This window comes from Phocoena phocoena, chromosome 12, assembly GCF_963924675.1.
Source record: "Phocoena phocoena chromosome 12, mPhoPho1.1, whole genome shotgun sequence".
Taxonomy (NCBI): Eukaryota; Metazoa; Chordata; class Mammalia; order Artiodactyla; family Phocoenidae; genus Phocoena; species Phocoena phocoena.
The window spans coordinates 5,965,891-5,984,004 of NC_089230.1; the positions used below are offsets into that span (position 1 = coordinate 5,965,891).

At 35.6% G+C, this 18,114-nt stretch overlaps 1 protein-coding gene across 1 annotated transcript in view; it reads left to right on the plus strand.

The window, feature by feature from the left end:
- The first annotated feature begins 16,349 nt into the window (after positions 1-16,349).
- Positions 16,350-18,114, plus strand: part of PRKN (parkin RBR E3 ubiquitin protein ligase) — a 1,024,664-nt gene continuing 1,022,899 nt past the window's right edge. Inside the window, exon 1 of the mRNA XM_065889067.1 lies at positions 16,350-16,378. The gene's annotated coding sequence lies outside the window, so the exon portion shown is untranslated. The remainder of the gene's footprint in view (positions 16,379-18,114) is intronic.

The window sequence follows — 18,114 nt, forward strand, 5'->3', positions numbered from 1 at the left end:
TATGCATATATCATGCTATTAAAAGATCAGAAATATATACGTCTTTTAATTTTTATCCTTATTTTATAATTTATAGATTTTAATAATGAACCTTGTATTTATTTTATAATTTTTTAAATGGACATTTTTAATGTGTAGGAACTCAGACCCAAGAGAACACATTAATATCTAATACTTTAGTAAATGGCAAAATATATTTTATTAATGGTTGCAAAGTATAAATAATTAATTATAAATCATTGTTTTGCAATGGTGATGAGCAAAGCAATAGATTAGAGTGGAAGGGAGAAAATACAGCAGTGATAAAGGCAAAAGGGGCTGACACAGTTTTTGTGACTGAAACAAATGGCTGTATCCATCATAACTTCTAACGAAAAAGAAGAGATGAATAAGTTTCTCTAGCATAGCTTTGCCTCAGACTAGCACTAAGTAGCCTTATTGTTCCAAGCCATTTAGAATGTAAGCTTCACAAGTGTAGCGATTTTTGCCTATTTAAGTTCACTTCTGCAGCCATGGCACCTGTAACAGTGCCTAACAAAAGCAGTATTAGGTAAATGAATGAATGAATGAAAAGTAATCCTTCCCAATTTTTATATCACTTTTCATTATACCATAGAATATAAAGATCTTAGAATCTAGCAATCATTTGATCCAATTACCTATTCAATGTTCACATCTCTTACATGATACCTTTGCCAACAGGACATCCCAGCAGCCATGGGAAACCTGCCATTGGTGGAGAACTCTTTTTCTTGTGAGATGGTTCAGGCTTTCTCAGGACAGTGCTGTTAGTTAGCCCTTATTTATAGTGAATCAAAATCCCTCTTCCTATAGTTCTCCAGTTGTTTGCCCTGGGATCATAAATAAGGGGTCTAGTATTTCTTCCACATACCTGCCCTTTGAATATTTGAAGACATTTATCAGCTCCTTCCTTCCCCACCATTCACTCACCCTCTCTTCATACATTCCACCTTCCTGTGCAGATTCTTCAGTAGTATAAGACTTTTAGCAGTTCCACATTCTGTAGCAGCAAGAGTTCTCATTATCATCTTGGCTGATTCCTCTGAATTTTTTTATAGTGTGGTACCACTTCTGAACATACTAGTCTGAGTTTTGAGTGTGGTCTGACTGGCACTGGACTGATTACTGCTTTGTAAATGCACTGAAGATGAAATGAGTTTCTATGACAGCTGTGTCACAATAGTTTTTACAAAGAGTACTGTAAGTTAAAATCCCTATGTGACTTTTAGGAGTGGTCATATTCTGTATCACCTCTATTTTGTAGATATGTAGTTGGTATTTTGAACTTGAGAGTAGGACCATATATTTATCTGAGTTAAATTTCATGAAAAAAATTCATCCCAGCCTTCTAGACAGTTATCATCTCTTGGATTTTGATTAATTTATTGCTTTTGTTTTCTTTTCCTATGATTTTTGTATGATGCTGATAGTAGCACACTCTCTATATATTCATCCAGTGTATTACTTTTAAAATGATGTTAATAGTACAGGGGATAGATCTGTGCTAAGTTGCCAGAAAACATATGCACTCTTCCAGGTAAGAGATTACACATAATACTTGTATTGTTCTCACATCAAGCTCAGTACTTGGATGGTAGGAGCTGCTCAGCAAATATTTGCTGCACTGAATGAGCTGTTGAACACGCTCCACACTCTTGGAGTGGAACTCTTCATCCAACCATTTTATTGTACCTAATCTGTTAGCAGGGCTACTATCCAACCCACATTTCTGCATTTGAAAACAAAAATATAATGAAAAATATTGCCAAATGCCTTGGTGAAATGTGTGTGTCCTACATTTATGAAAATATCAAATAATTAAGAAGTGATATCTCCTGTTCTACACTCACAAGCCAAGTTACCATGTACTCTTTCCAGCACTTGATGAACACTGAGTAAATGGCAATTGAATGAATTCAACATTTTCTCTCAGTCCAGCTATTGTATGCAAATCTTTATGAACAAAGGTATTTCTGGGAGGCACTCATGATAGCAGTAACAGATATAAAGTTTGTAATTCACTTCAACATTTTTAGCACACCTCGTAAGTGCTAGGTATTGGAATTACAAGCACGAGGGTTGCATGCTCTGGTGAAGAGAGTGTTATATTTATTGATTCAGTTGCTATATATGGAGCAATCCGTATATGCAAGGCATTTTATTAGTTCTTGCCAATTCAAAGAGGCTAAGTCTCTGTCCTGCTTACGTTTTAATAAATAGCAAGCAAACAAGTAATCTGATAGTAAGAACCAGGGCAGTAATAAGGTGGTGAGAGAATGACGGGGGATACCACTTAATTAGGGTGGTCATGAGAAGATCTTAATCAGGGTGGTCGTGAGAAGATCTTAATTAGGGTGGTCATGAGGAGATCTTAATCAGGGTGGTCGTGAGAAGATCTTAATTAGGGTGGTCATGAGAAGATCTTAATCAGGGTGGTCATGAGAAGATCTTATGTGAAGATGGCATTTGAGGTACTATCCAAAGGATGAACGTGGGCTTTGTAAAGATATGGGAAGAGTGTTTCAGGCAGAGGGAATAGCAAACACCAAGACATAAAATTCAGAAAGAGTTTGGCTTATTTCAGAAACACAAAGAAGAAGCCAGTATGGCTGCAGCATGGTGAACAATGTAGCTGAGCATGGTGCGTTGAAGGTTAAAGGAGAGAAGGGGCCAGGTGATGTAGCCCTACAGGTTGTAATAAGGAGCGTGGATTTTCTTTTGTGAACAACAGGAAGTAATTGAGAGGCTTTAAGTAGGAAACAACATGACTTTATTCTTGGGTCAAGAGATTCATCTGACTGCTTTTGGGAGGGACAGGTATATAGGAGAAAGACCTGTTAAAAGGGTATTGCTCTTATTCAAGAGAGAGAATGGTGGAGACAGTGGAGATAGAAGTAGAAAAATCCAAGTTATATTTTGGAGATAGAACCAAGGGCTTAATGATAAGAAAGGTAAGGGAAAGGAATACATTGATGATGGCTGCTATGTTTTCGGTGTTAAGCTATTTATTGTTGGCACTACAGTGAAGACTAAGAGAGGAGCTGGTGGTGTGGAAGGAATGTTTGATGACAAATAAGATAAATTGTGGTAAGTGCTCTAATGAATACCTACTGTACTTCATACGTGTTTATAGTATTCATTCATCCTATTTTTATTGAGCAGCTATATGTGCCAGACATTGGGGATAAAGTAGTGAACGATACAAACACAAATCCTGGTCTTCATGATAAAGTATGACTGATACTGATAAATACTGTGGAGGAAAAGAAAGAAGGGAATAAGGGTTAGGTGTGCCAAGTGAGGGGATTATTTGTGGTTTTAAAGAGCATAGTCGAGAGGGCTTCCCTCCGGAGTTGACGTTTTAGCAAAGACTTGTAATATTAATAAATAAATGTAATAATAGAATCATAGGAATAATTCATGATAATTGAGCTCAGTATATTTTTATTTACCATATTTGCTTATGTACGTCACCTACTATTCTGTTAGAACTTGGGGATAAAAGTAGGAGATGGCTTCTTTGCTGCTAATTTCTTGAACAAGGTAACTGTTATGTGCAATACACAGGAATAGTTCTTATTACCTTGCTTAAAGTTGAGAAATTAGCCAAATCCATCTAACCTTTAAATAAATTAATAGAATTTAAAAGGACAAAAAGTGAAAAACAGAGAATACTGGTATTTATTTTATTCTGCAATAGAAGCAGATGCAACAATGGCATATAAGAAAGTAAGGTGTCAGCTTTTATTCAAAATTAACAATGGCATAATACCTGGGGCATAGGTGAATATTAAGTGTTAGAACGCACAGCCCATTCCGCAGATTATCACTTCTACGTCCTAAAGACAAGTCCAGGCACATTTCACTTCATAACACAGGTTGTAAGGGAACAAAGAGAAAAGCAATGAGAAGTGTTATTTTCTTGAAGTGATTTATCACAGCTGTTGCTTCATCAATACATGTATAAACTTCCACATCATCAAAAAGGGTAGTAGCTATTTCTGCAATCAATCTAGAAATAATAAGCTGGACATGTTTCTTTATTAGCTTCTGTTATAAATATAAAAATATATATCTGCAAGTATGTCAAGAAAAGAAAAATATTGGTGGTTCTGGTGTTTTCTTTCAGTACTAGTTATTTGGAGTTGTCATCTTAAGGAATAATATAATAAAAATACTGATATACTGAAAAACATTAAGATATATTAGTCACCATATAACTAGAGGTTGCAGATAGGAAGAGAGAGAATAAAATTTGAGTGTGATGTTCTTGTGATAACTTTGTTAAATTCTTAAATATTATCATACCCTCCTCCTAACTCAATTTTAGTGGATTTTCCAGGGCATATAAAAGCTATGGAAGAATTTAGCCATGATTAAATTTTCATATTATATGTTATGTGGGACAAAATTTCCATATCAGTGTGTGCAGGTGAAATCAATGTTGTATTTTTTACTTGCCATTAGCACTTGACTTTATTTAATTAATATAACATTAATATTTCTTATTCTGTCTTGAAATTTGTAAAGGAATACACCATTTAGCTAAATAATACCTCCAGAAAAAAAATTGTTTGCATTTTGGTGTCTTTGGAACACTGAAGTCATTTGTTTAATCTGTTTCTTCTAACATAATATTAGAATTCCGTTTCTTTGATCACCATTTTTATTGACATTATTTATGCCAAATATGAAAATACAGCAGATATATTGCAGCTTGAAAATGATATTCACTTATTAGTGATATGTCTCTGTACTCTTTATACCAAAATGAGTGATCATTCCTTTATATGAAGAAAAGGCCAGAAAAATATAATCCTAAAATCTAATTCCATCACTACTTTCAAATTATATTCGACCTAAGAATTTATAAAAACCATAAATTAGTAAGACAGGTGTCTAAAGTCATCATATGGGATGAAGTGGAGATATTTTAAAAGTCACATGGTATTAAAAAGGTGTCTCTTCTAAGTGTTGGGTCGATATTGGGTGGTCATTCTAGTTTATGCACTAGTCCCCTTGTTGTCCTGTTCCCCGCGGCCCATGCAAACACACGGCCACACAAGCCAGATTGCCCCACTCCTGTGTCATCCGTCACAATTTACTATTTTACCTTGCACATAGTTTCCTAAACTAGAAATCTTTCCTTTCTCCTCTGATCATAAAGAACCGAAAACCATGAATTACATGATTTTTGACATTGTGCAACCTGAAAATGCTCTGGCACATACACGATTGAGCTAAAACAGGGCCACATGGCTTGTCTAAGTCAGGCAATCTCCTGTTTGGGTTTTCTCATCATAAAAATAAGGAATCATAGAATTTTTGTTCTATTTAATGAATGCAATTTTTCTGTTATCAGGAAACTAAGTAACTTTTTAAAGTTTAAAATTAAATTAATTTAGAGGCATTTCCCCCATTTTAAAGTATAACAAGAAATACAGAAGAATGAGGGAAAGAAAATAGAATCATCTGTAATCTCATTGATCTTCATGTATCCAGATTGGAGAAGGAGTCAAATATAATCACATACAGGGATATTTTGTTGCCATTACATTCAGAAATCTTTTAAAATGGTGATGGGGCTTAGCTCTTTTTCAGTAGTTTCAGTAAATCCCAACCCGTGATGCCCATCAAGCCTCAGCCTGTCATTAGTAGTATTTGCATGTCCTTCCACTTGGTCCTAAGAAAACACCCTGTTTTACTGGGTGTCCAGTGCCAAAGGACTGATTTGGGAGGGGGCATTAAGGGATAAATGCGGGCATGCCTTCTCACACTGGAATAGCAATTTTTGCTTCCTCTCCGTAAACAGGGCTTTTATGTCTCCGCTTCAGATTTCACAGGCAGCTGCCTCCTGTCTTTTAAAGATGGATTTTCACCTCTTTAATGGATTTTCACCACCTTAACTACACTAACTGTGTAATTAGTACTTTTTCAATACTATAAAGTTGGCACCCATCACAACTTTCTTGCCCCAGGACTAATTTTATTTTTTTTTTAACTGAGACATGATTGATATATAACATTATAGTTCTTTTAGATGCTAGACTGAATTCTTAATCCAAATCCATTTTGTAAAATATTCAGGACTTTTATTAGCCAAATCAGACTCTTTCTCATATTCAGTGATTTCAAATTATATTACAAAGCTATAGCTTTTCTGGGGGGGATAATGAAAATATTTTGGAACTAGGTAGTGGTGAACAACTAGAGTGGTTGTGTAACTCTGTGAATATACTGAAAACCAATAATTGTGCACTTTATTTTTTTTTTTTTTTTTTTTTTTTTTGCGGTACGCGGGCCTTTCACTGTTGTGGCCTCTCCCGTCGCGGAGCACAGGCTCCGGACGCGCAGGCTCAGCGGCCATGGCTCACGGGCCCAGCCGCTCCGCGGCATGCGGGATCCTCCCGGACCGGGGCACGAACCCGTGTCCCCTGCATCGGCAGGCGGACTCCCAACCACTGCGCCACCAGGGAAGCCCCAATTGTGCACTTTAAAAGGGTGAGTTTTGGCACACATGAGGGGCAGAGTGGTGGGTATTGAGAGTGGCTGAGGACCTAGAAACATACCTTGGAGGGTTGGATAGCCCCTCTCCCCAAGCTTCTGGAGGAAAGGCCCCAGGTGTCCCCACTTGCCCCATCTCAAGGCAGGGTACGCGGCTGCTGGCCCTTGAGAAAAGTTTTTAAATAAAGTGAATGTTATGGTATATGAATTACATCTCAATTAAAAAGATATCAACCTTTTTAATTCTGAAAGAAAATCAGAAGCTTTGTGAAACAATAATGTGAACTCATATTGTTGAAATATAATGAAAAGCATAGTAAAATTTCTGGAAGCCTCCTTCAAAGTCAGGTATAGAATTACTATTATGGAAGATGAATCTTTTGTGAGAAAAGACAATTTAACAAAGCTTGAAATCCAACCTGTAGGTGGTCCCCAAACTGGGGATCTAAAATTGAAGGAAAACAAAGGGTAGTTCTATAAATAGTAACAGAAATAAGGGAATAGATTTAGAGATGTCAAAGAAGGACTAGTTGAGAGAGAAGCTAGCCCACTTCTTGGAGTTGCATGAAAGGTTGGACACAGAGGATTTGACTATTCCACTGGCTTTTCTCTGCTATATTTATAGAGGTGATATCTGGGAAGGCAGCCTAATATGCAAAGATCTGGATGATAATATTTGGAGGAGAAGATTTTCACATACTCTGGGAGTTTTTAGGCAAGCATCCTCTCCATTGGGGTGCTGAATATGGGTGTGTTACACAGTTGGAGGACCATGGTCAATGTGAAGGCCTCTGAGCATCTCAGCAGCCATGAGAATACCTGGGTCGAAGATTGGCCCGTTGATCGTCTCAGGGTGTTTACTGTAGTGACGAGGTTGTTAACATTTATTACAAGGGCTGAGGAGAGCTTTTAAAACACACATTTGTAGACAAATTTGTAATGAAATGGGACATGACTTTGAAAGTTTGCTCTACCTGCACATGACATGAGTGCTGTATTATTTGGGAAAATTCTAGATTTTTAAAAATCAAACTTCAATTTTTCTTTAAGAAAATAAAAAGCTTATGATAAATGATTAAAATCTAGGAAAAGGTGAATGAAATACTTTGTCATTTAATTATGAGTGATTTGTGAAGGTTATTTATTTAGTTAGTCAATATATCTATGTATCTATATCTATGTAATACTGGATTCCTGATACCCATTTATGAGATACATTCAATTGGGATTAAAGACTTAAGTGTGAAAACTCAAAAATAAGTAATTACCTTTTAATCAGTGCGAGCAAGTTCTCAAAGTGCAAAGGAAAACAACTGGCGTTTTTCTAAGTTCGCATATGCTGCACCAGATTGTTCGTATTTAAGTTGAAAGTACTTATACTAGTTAATGAAAGTGTTTTTGAAGCTTAAGCATTATTTAGTGATCTCATCTCAAACAAAACAGAACAAAACAAATGAACAAAAAAACCCCAAAAAAACAAAAAGAGAAAAACAAGGTAGGGAGTGTCCTTGATTAAAATAAAGACTTGTATTTTATTTCAGCCCAGAGTGCATTTTTATTTTATTTTCTAAATGTGTTTTATGGAGTGCCAAAAGAATAAAAACAGAAAACACCCTAGAGAGTGAGAACATAATGCTTAAGGCAGGGAATTGATAGGCAGTGGCAAAAACCATGAAGGGTCTATGATTTCACCCTCTTTGTAAGCTAAATTCGGCCTGCCACAGTTGCGTGGATGCTGGTAGAAGACATGAGACTTCTGGGTCAGAGACTAGGATCATTTATTACTCACAGCAACATCAGTAGCCATGCTATCAGCATCCCCCCAGCCCCAGTCCCCATAGGGCAATGTGAAGAGGGCCAGGTGACACCTGCACTCACAGTGGGTGGCATTAAAGTAGAGGAATCTGAAAGTTAGGGAACCTAAATCTTTTATAAAAGACAGTAAGCATGCCTGCCCTTTGATCCAGATGTTTGCTATACAAACACCCATGGAAAGACTGTGCAGCATGGAGGGTAGTGAAGCAAATTTGTAGAAACACCAAAGACCCAATGGAGAATGATATCCTGATAGAAGATTTGAGTTGAATTCTTCCTTTTTTTGTGGCAAATATTAACATTATACCGATTTAATGGAAAACTTTTTGCTTTAAATAATCTTTACCATAATGTTTGTTGTAGCTCCTCAAGAGTGATCATTTGAAGTAGGTTCAGAGCATTGCCCACATTTAATAATGAAGAGTTAAATGATTTAATACAAACTCTTGCAGAGACTTTGCATCAAAGCAAATACATGTTCAAAGATGAGTTTTAATTTACTGGACTAAATAAAGTTCTCATTGACTCCTTGTCTTGAACTTCAGGTATTTAGCCTTAAAATTATCTACTGGACCTATGATATTTTCTATCAGTGTTAAAATTTGGAAAGTACTTGTCCATCTATCAGAGCACATAGTTGTTATTACAGAAGGACCTGTAGAACTGTGTATGATGAGAGGATAAGAAACACATTAGCTTCTTAACCCTTAAAGCTTATACTGGAGGAGACTATGTGTGTGCGTCTATGTATTTATATGTATACACACATAAATTTGTTGTAAACATCAAGTTGAAGTGAAATGGCATGATGTTTTTGATAGTTACAGTTGACCCTTGAAAACATGGATTTGAACTGGGTGGGCCCACTTACAATGTGGATTTTTCTTCAATAGTAAATACTATAATACTACATGCTTTGCAGTTGGTTAAATCTGCAGATGCAGAACCTCAGATACCAAGGAACCATGGATGTTGAGAAACTACATATATGGAGGCCGACCATAAGTTACATGTGGATTTTCGACTGCTTGGAGGGTTGGCACCCCTAACTCCCGAGTTGTTCTAGGGTCAACTTTGTATTAATCTACATAGTAGAACTAGAGATGCCTTTGTGAGAAACCATGCACAATCAACACAACTGATGCCCAATTTAATTAACAGTAGACATTTGTTAACCAAATATTGGCCTCAGGTGTGAAGTTCATAATCATGATACAACTTTTAGAATATCATACAGTTCAGAATATAAACATGTAGATATTTTAACATACTCCTTTTTAAAATATGGGATACCCAGATGAGTTAACATATTGTCTGAATATTGAAAGATTGTTCTTTTGTGCAATAGAAAACTTAGCCTTTTAAAAGTTTTAAGAGACACCTTTAGAGTTCTCAAAATTATTTAAGACACTTAGTGCTATCTGGTCACTTGCTACTGCAAATATATCCATCCATTATAATACTGATATCCTCATGGCTAATGAAAACACCTTGTTTTTTCCTAAAAGAGTAATTAGTATACTATGACTTCTCTTCTGTCGCAATAAAAAAAAAATCCACTTGAAAATCCCTTACTTATTTTTCTGTATCTGCCATAAATTTTCCTTTATCTCTGAAATATTTTTAACTCCTCCAGCCTTTAGCCACTCCCTCTTCTCTGTTCTCAAAGCATTCGGTGTATTGCACATGGTACAACCCTAATATTAACATACAGCACGTTGTAGTGCATAATTCTGTTTTGTCATCTCTGCCCCCAGTCTGTTATTCATTTTTGTGGCATCAGTTTCTAGCACTGTGCCTAGCACATAGATGGTTACTCAGTAAATATTTGTTGAAAGTATGAATGAATGAATTTTAATGTCACCAGCAATTTGTTCTAAATCTTATTCATACTGACTTTAGAGCATATGGAAATTAGAACAGTGTTAATAATTTGAGCAAATTAGAGTTTCTGTATTAACATTGAAATATATGTTGCCTTTTTTTCATACCATTAGCACTAGTCTGGGTCCTAAAAGCATTTCTAGGTACAGCAACTGTGAGATATTTAACAACAAAACGTTACCATATTATAAAAACAAACATCTAAATGCAAAATATGACATTTATGAATTTTTTAAGTTTCTTCCTGTAATTGCGGGCTTCGCTGATGAATAAAAATAGGAAAGAAAGCCATTTAAGATTAAGTGAACGCACATTCATTTATTTGCTTATTCCCAAAGTACTAAGTAACTGTCTTTTGCCAAGTACTTTAACAAGTGATGACTATCTAGAGATGTTTCGGGGGGAGTTGTGGGTAGAAAGCTATACTGAGATATAATTCACATACTAAAAGTTTCACCCATTTAAAGTGTAAATTCAGTGTTTTTTGGTATATTAAGAGTTCTGCAACTATCACCACTATCAATTTTAGAAGATTTCATCACCCCGAAGACAAACCCCTACCCTTTAGCAGTAACTCTCATTTCTCCCCAAACGCTCTCCACTACCGCCCCAGTCAACCACTAATATACTTTCTGTGTCTAAAGATTTGCTTGTTCTGGATATTTAATATGAATGGAATAATATAACTTGTGGTCTTTTGTAACTGGCTTCTTTTATAATACTTAGTATTTAAGTTTCATTAATGTTGTAGTATGAATCAGTACTTCATCCCTTTTTAATTACCACAAAGTATTTCATTGTATGAATATACCACGTGTGCATATATCCATTTATTAATTAATCCATCTTTTGGCTGTTGAAAAGGAGGCTGATATGAACATTCATGTATAAGGTTTTACATGGACATATGTTTTCATTTCTCTTGAGTATATGCTTAGGAGTAGAATTGCTGGGTTATATGGTAACTCTGTATGTTTAACTGTCTGAGGAACTGCCTGTTCCTCAGACTGTTTTCCAAAGTGACTGCACCATTTTACATTCCCACCAGCAATGTATGAAGTTCCAGTTTCTGCACATCTATAGAGATTTTAAGAGACAATTTTAACAAATATATCTAAGTGGAGCTTAAGAATGTAACATCATTTTGATGACTACCAGAAAGCCATTTTCCAATTTATTTTGAAAAATGTGGTTAATTTTTATTGTTTACTTATAGCTGCTAACATTTACTGAGTGCCCACAATATACATGTAGTCAGCCATTTAATCCTTGTAGCAACCCTAGAAAATAGGCATCAATGCTGTTTTTACTTTTGAGGGTATTAAAGCATGGAAAGGTTAAGTGACACATCAGGAAGGTTGAGAAGAGAGTTCACCCAGGTGGCCTGGCTTGAGAGCTCTGTATCTGAATTCACACTCTGCCCTGGCACATGTTGAGTGGTGCTGCCACAGGTTTAAGTCTTTGCTGGGAAGTTAGAAAATATATTCGCAAATGGAATTTTGTATTTTAAGTTTAAGAACGAAACTATAATGTAAGTTTTGGTCTGTGGGACAAAGACTCACTAACCGTTTTGTTAACTATTAATTATGAATTGTATTAAGTCAATGGAAGACATTTCTTATACACAATTAGTGCTATCATTTAGTGAATGTTTGCTGTGTGCCAGACACTCTTTCAAGTGTGTTTCTTCATTCACTCAACAGTAATGTGATGCTGACTTTAGAAGAGATTAGCTTAAATGTCTTTAATGCACGAATCAATAATGTATATTAGCTCACAATGAAAACATTTACTTCTTCCTTTCTCTTACTCAATTCAAATAATTTAATTATATTCATTTTCTTCATCTTGAAAATTATTGGCTAACGGGCACATGAAAATATGTCTAACATAGCAAATTATTGGAGAAATGCAAATTGAAACCGCAGTGAGGTGCTACCTCATACCTGTCAGAATGACTATCATGAAAAAATCTACAAATAACAAATGTTGGAGAGGATGTGGAGAAAAGGGAACCCTTGTATACTTTTGATGGGAATGTAAATTGCTGCAGCCACTATGGAAAATAGTATGGAGGTTCCTCAAAAAACTAAAAATAGAACTACCATATGATCCAGCAATTCCACTCCTGGGTATATATCCAGAAAAATTGAAAGCACTAATTCAACAACATGCACCCCAGTGTTCACAGCAGCACTATTTACAATAGCCTGGACATGGAAGCAATCCACAAATAGATGTTTTAATATATCAACAGACTATTGGATTAAAAAAGTGATATATCTATATATATGAATATATACATGAATTTATATGTATGTGAATATTATTTGTCCATAAAAAGAATGAAATACTGCCATTTGCCACAATGTGGATGGACCTAGAGAATATTATGCTTAGTGAAATAAGTAAGACAGAGAAAGACAAATACTGTATATCACTTATACATGAAATCTAAAAAATAATACAAATGAATGTATATGCAAAACAGAAACAGACTCATAGACATAGAAAACAAACTTGTGGTTACCATATGGGGGGGGACAAATTAGAAGTATGGAATTAACAAATACAAACTACTATACATAAGCTAGATGAGCAACAAAGATATACTGTATAGCACAGGAAATTATACCCATTATCTTGTAATAACCTATAATGGAGTATAATCTGCAAAAATAATGAATCACTATGCTGTACACTTGAAACTAACACAACTTCGTAAATCATCTATACTTCAATACAAAAAAAAATAGTGAAATAAATTTGCCTTAGTGTCACATGGAAAATTTCTCGATAGCAAGAAAAGAATTAAAGATAAAGACCTATAAGTTGCCATTTAAAACAACAACAGCAAAAAGCTGGGGCAAATTAATTTTATTCACAAAGATAGCAAGTTATCCCATCTCTGGGAGGGGAAGACATAAACTGGGAACATTTAATATCATTATATGTTTATATAATACTAGCTTTCCCTAAAATGCCCCTCCTATCAGAAGAACTGTATTTCTTGGATATCTTTATAAACCTCTTTGTGTTTTTTTTTTTTTTGTTTTTTTTTTGCGGTACGCGGGCCTCTCACTGTTGTGGCCTCTCCCGTTGCGGAGCACAGGCTCCGGACGCGCAGCCTCAGCGGCCATGGCTCACGGGCCCAGCCGCTCCGCGGCATGTGGGATCTTCCCAGACCAGGGCACGAACCTGTCGGCAGGCGGACTCTCAACCACTGCGCCACGAGGGAAGCCCTATAAACTTCTTTTTGATTGAAGCAACTGAGAATGCAAAATTGTTTGAAAATTGTTTCTATAAAAAAGAGCAAATAAAATATTTAAAAAATATTTTATTAGTGATTGAGCAAACAAAAATACAAAGAAACAAAACCGTGGAACAGCAGTACAGTGTGATCTCAAGTTTGTGTCCACATCACTAAATTGCTGCTTGTTTCCACCAATTGACTCTAAATAGGATGACTTTTCAGTTTGGAGTTGGTGCAGTTTTTATTTCTTTGTATTAATCAACTTCATTGTGATTTCATATTAATGTTATTATATTAGAGTCAGTAATCTGTTTTGCTCAATCTTGCACATTTTTAAGTTGGTATAAAATTTATTGTAGGCTTTAATATTTGCAGTATTGTCATACTGCTTATATTAAGGTTTAAATAATAAAACAATTGCATTTTTAAAAAATGTTTTCAGTGGGATTTAAAAACTTTCATGATTTGCTTTTCACTGTCTTCAGTTTAATAATACATAAAAAGCTCATCTTTAGTAGTTAGAAATTTTGTATTTCTTTTTCTCAAACTTGTTTTTCTTTTCCATTCCCCCACAGAACTTTATCCTGTTGTAATAAATCAGTCTTCCTTATTCATGGATTCCATATTTGCAAATTCATCTACATGGTAAAATGTATTGTATTCTAACCTCAAAATCAATGCTTGTGGCACTTTCTTGGTCATTGACAGACAAATACAGAATGGTGAGGAAATTTGAGCAGCTCCCTGTGCAGATTCCTAGCTGAGATAGAACAAGGCTGTGCTCTGCTTTCTTGTTTCAGTTCTCATACCGTCAACGTGTCCTTTTTGTGCTCTATTTAGTGCTGTGTTTTCACATTTTTGTGCTTTTTTTTGGTGACTTTGCTCTTTAAAATGACCCCCAAGGCTAATGTTGAAATGCTGTCTAGTGTCCTAAGTACAGGAAGGCTGTGACGTGCCTTATGGATAGAATATGTGTGTTAAAGAAGCTTCGTTCAGATATGAGTTTGATTGCTGCTGGCCATCAGTTCGTTGTTAATGAATCAACTATGTATATTAAATAAGGTGTCCTTAAACAGACACACACATAAAACAAGGCTATGTATTGATTGGTTGAAGAAAATGTTGTGACCAGAGGCTCACAGGAACCTAACCCTGTATTTTTCCTAGGAGCAGTGGTTCAGTATTCACTAGTTCAGTGTTTGTCGTGACTTTATAGAACCTAATTACCATAAATAACAAAAAATGGATTTTATTTTTTTTTCACAATTCAAGTTTTCATCATTTATTGATAAATCAAAATAGTCCATGGCATTAGAGTCTAAGAAGCATTCTATGCAAAATCATGGTGACTTGCAGGAGGAATAAGGCAATATTTTATTCTTCAAGTTATAGACATGGAATTAACCTGGCTTTCCTTGGACCGTAGGACTTTTGCTGGGAGGAAATGATGCAGTGTGAGAAAAATGGATTTTTTTGGTTTTAAATTTCTTTATGCATCTCTTTGAAACACATCTCTGCAACAAAAACATGTATAAAAATTGAAATTTAAGATATATTTTTAAATTTCCTAGTATTGTAAACCTTGCTGTTAACAATTTCTACTGGATTGCAATATTGTTAATTCTTTTTTAGTATAAAAATTATTAAAACAATCTAAATATCTTACATATTAGGATGAATAATTTGTTGGTGTTTCTGACAAATAATTATTCAGAAAAAATTATATTAGAAATGCATCTCTTAATTAGATGGATTAGGTTATTTTTCTAATTGATAACATGTATCTGTGGATAAGAATTACTTATTGCTAGAATGAAATAAGTTCAACATTATTTTGTTCTTTCCTTTTATTTTTATAGTTGTAAGCCCATGTCCTAATAAATAAGTATATGGGAATAGAAGGGATTTTATTATAGCAATATTACTTTATTCTTTTAATTCCTTCACGGTTATAAAATGAGAAGAATTGCTTAGCAAGTCTTCATTACAGTTATTTCAGTGATCTATCAATTTATAACTCAATTGAATCCATCTGCAATTTTGCTGAAAGCAAAGAATTTGCAACTATCTACTTAGAAAACAATATATAGTCACTCACTTTTTCAGTTTCTGGGAAGTGTATCATATAGATTATACCAAGATTTTTTAACTCACTATTAATTTTACTGACTTTTCTTTCATTTAGAGGCATTTTGTTCAATCCAATAAATTTAGAAAAGGTTGGGAAAATTGAAATATTGTTAATTTCAATATACCTTTGCCAATGCAGTGTTTATGATTGAATGCTTTTTTCGTACTTTAAGTATGTTTCTATCAAAGCCTTGGAGCTGTATATATAACTTTTTCGATTTGTGGAAAATGCCTGCCTTTTGGCATGATTGGCAAGACAAGTCTTTATCATATTAGTCAGTGAATAAAGGTTAATTTATCAGAAAAAAAATGGGCCCACGTAGCCATTTTGCTATTATTTAATTCTGATACCTCAGAATAAGGGTGAGTGGCTGTCTAGCTGGCTAGATGGCTGGGTGGGTGAGTGGAAGGGGGGACAGCTGGTTGAATGGCTAGTTGGATGGATAGAAGGGTGGATGGTTAAGTAACGAATAGAACTTTGCCTGCAGTTCATTTCCTAAATGAAATAAGGCACTCTCACCTTGTATTACAAACAGTCTTATCTCTACTCTCCTGAGACTCAACCTGAGGAGGAATTGCTTCTTTGGCAAGACTGAGGGTGTGGAAGAGCTGGGATACTTAAATACATTGGCATCCCTTTTGTCCCTCTTTACTCTAGCTGAATTCCTAACAATACAACCTAACCCAGCGCTGATAATGGTCTGAAATGACTAAAATACACTGTTCCTAATACCAACTTTCACCCTACTGTGTAAGAAGTCAAGCTCTACTGCAGGATAATGGGACCTTGGTTAAAAGAGGCTTCTCAGTCACCAGTAATTCAGGTTGTCCTTTTTTGACACCCTGTGGTAATGCAAGAGTGAGTGGTATGCTTTTCTTTGTAAAATAGGAAAATGTTGATTTTGAAGAGAAGGTTGCACAAAAGATCTATTATGACACCTCAGCCATAGGTATGTTTTCTGACATATTAGTCTTAAGGAAGCATATGTGAGAATTAGGAGGTATAAGAATTACCCTCTTACACCCTCGGGTAACATATAGTCTTTGTGTGAAGTCACTGATCTAAAGTAGAGGGCTTCAGGACACAGCTGCTAGTTCCTGCTCCTTTCCTTATAAATCCTGGGTAAACCACTTTTCCTTCTTGTACATCTGTTTATTCATTTTAAAAGTAGGAGTAGTGAATGCTGTCACCATCATCTTTTAGAGGTGTTGTGAAGATTAGCTGAGAGAATGTCTGTAAAAGCACTTTGAAAACTGAAAGCTCTATCTAAACATGAGATATCAGTATCAGTATCCTGCAGTCACTTTAGATCAATTACAGTGTACTCTAAAGCATAGTGAAATAGAACTCCATTCGGGAAAATCTTTCTTATTGAAAAAAAATAAAAGGTAGATTTTTTAGTTACCTAAACATTAATATTGTACAACTGACATAGTAACCATAATTTTTAAGCCATATGTTGGGCCTTAGGTAAGAGCTAATAATTGTTAAAACTTATAACGTGCTAGGCACTTTTCTAAATACTTTGCATATATTAATTCATTGAATTCTCACAACCAATTGAGGCAGTTACTATTGCTAGCTCCTATTTCATAGAGAATAAACTGAGGACCAGAAACTTGTGACATGATTACATAGTTGATAAGGGACAGTCTTAGGCTTTGAATCTCAGCAGGTAGTTCCAGAGTTCGTGGTCATAGCCATAATAAACACCTCTTGTTTTGTGGATTCTTAATTACATTTTTCCTTCGTCCCATTCTCCACTTCCCATAATGTTACTTCTGTTAAGTAATTAAAAAAGAAAATGGAAGAATTAATCAAAGAGAAAAAAAGAGTTGGGAGGGGGGCCAAGAGAGAGAAAGAGAAGAACCAATGCAAAATCCACTGGGTATGCCTTTGTCAAAGAATCACAGCAGTTGCCTTGAGGCCATAGATAATGTCTTTGCCTACAGTTTCTCTCATCTACACCTCCCGACCTCGAGGTCTGTTACCCCCTGAGGAGGGTAGGAAGGGCGCATTGTCCTCTGTCTATATCCAGGGAGGCTGGGAGCAGTGGAAGACCCATACATTCCAAGCCTGGCTAAATGAGGTACCAGGTACATCTCCCAACTCAAAGAAAGGAAGGAATGGAGGATGCAGAGTGTGACATTTGAGCCTTTTCTCCCATCTCAAATGGTGACACCACAATTCAGTACCTCTTTTTTTTTCGCAGAATTTTGTATTTGAATCCATGTGATAATTAATATTATCATCCTGCCTTCTCATACTTTTTTGCTCAGCATTTTTTTATTCATTTATTTCCAAACTATTTCTGTCTTTGTATGTAAAATGTGGCTCTTGTAGAAAGTACATAGTTGTGTCAACCTTGTTCTGTCCTGACAGTCTCCACCTTTTTTTTTTTTTTTTTTTTGCCGTACACGGGCCTCTCACTGTTGTGGCCTCTCCCATTGCGGAGCACAGGCTCCAGACGCGCAGGCTCAGCGGCCACGGCTCACAGGCCCAGCCG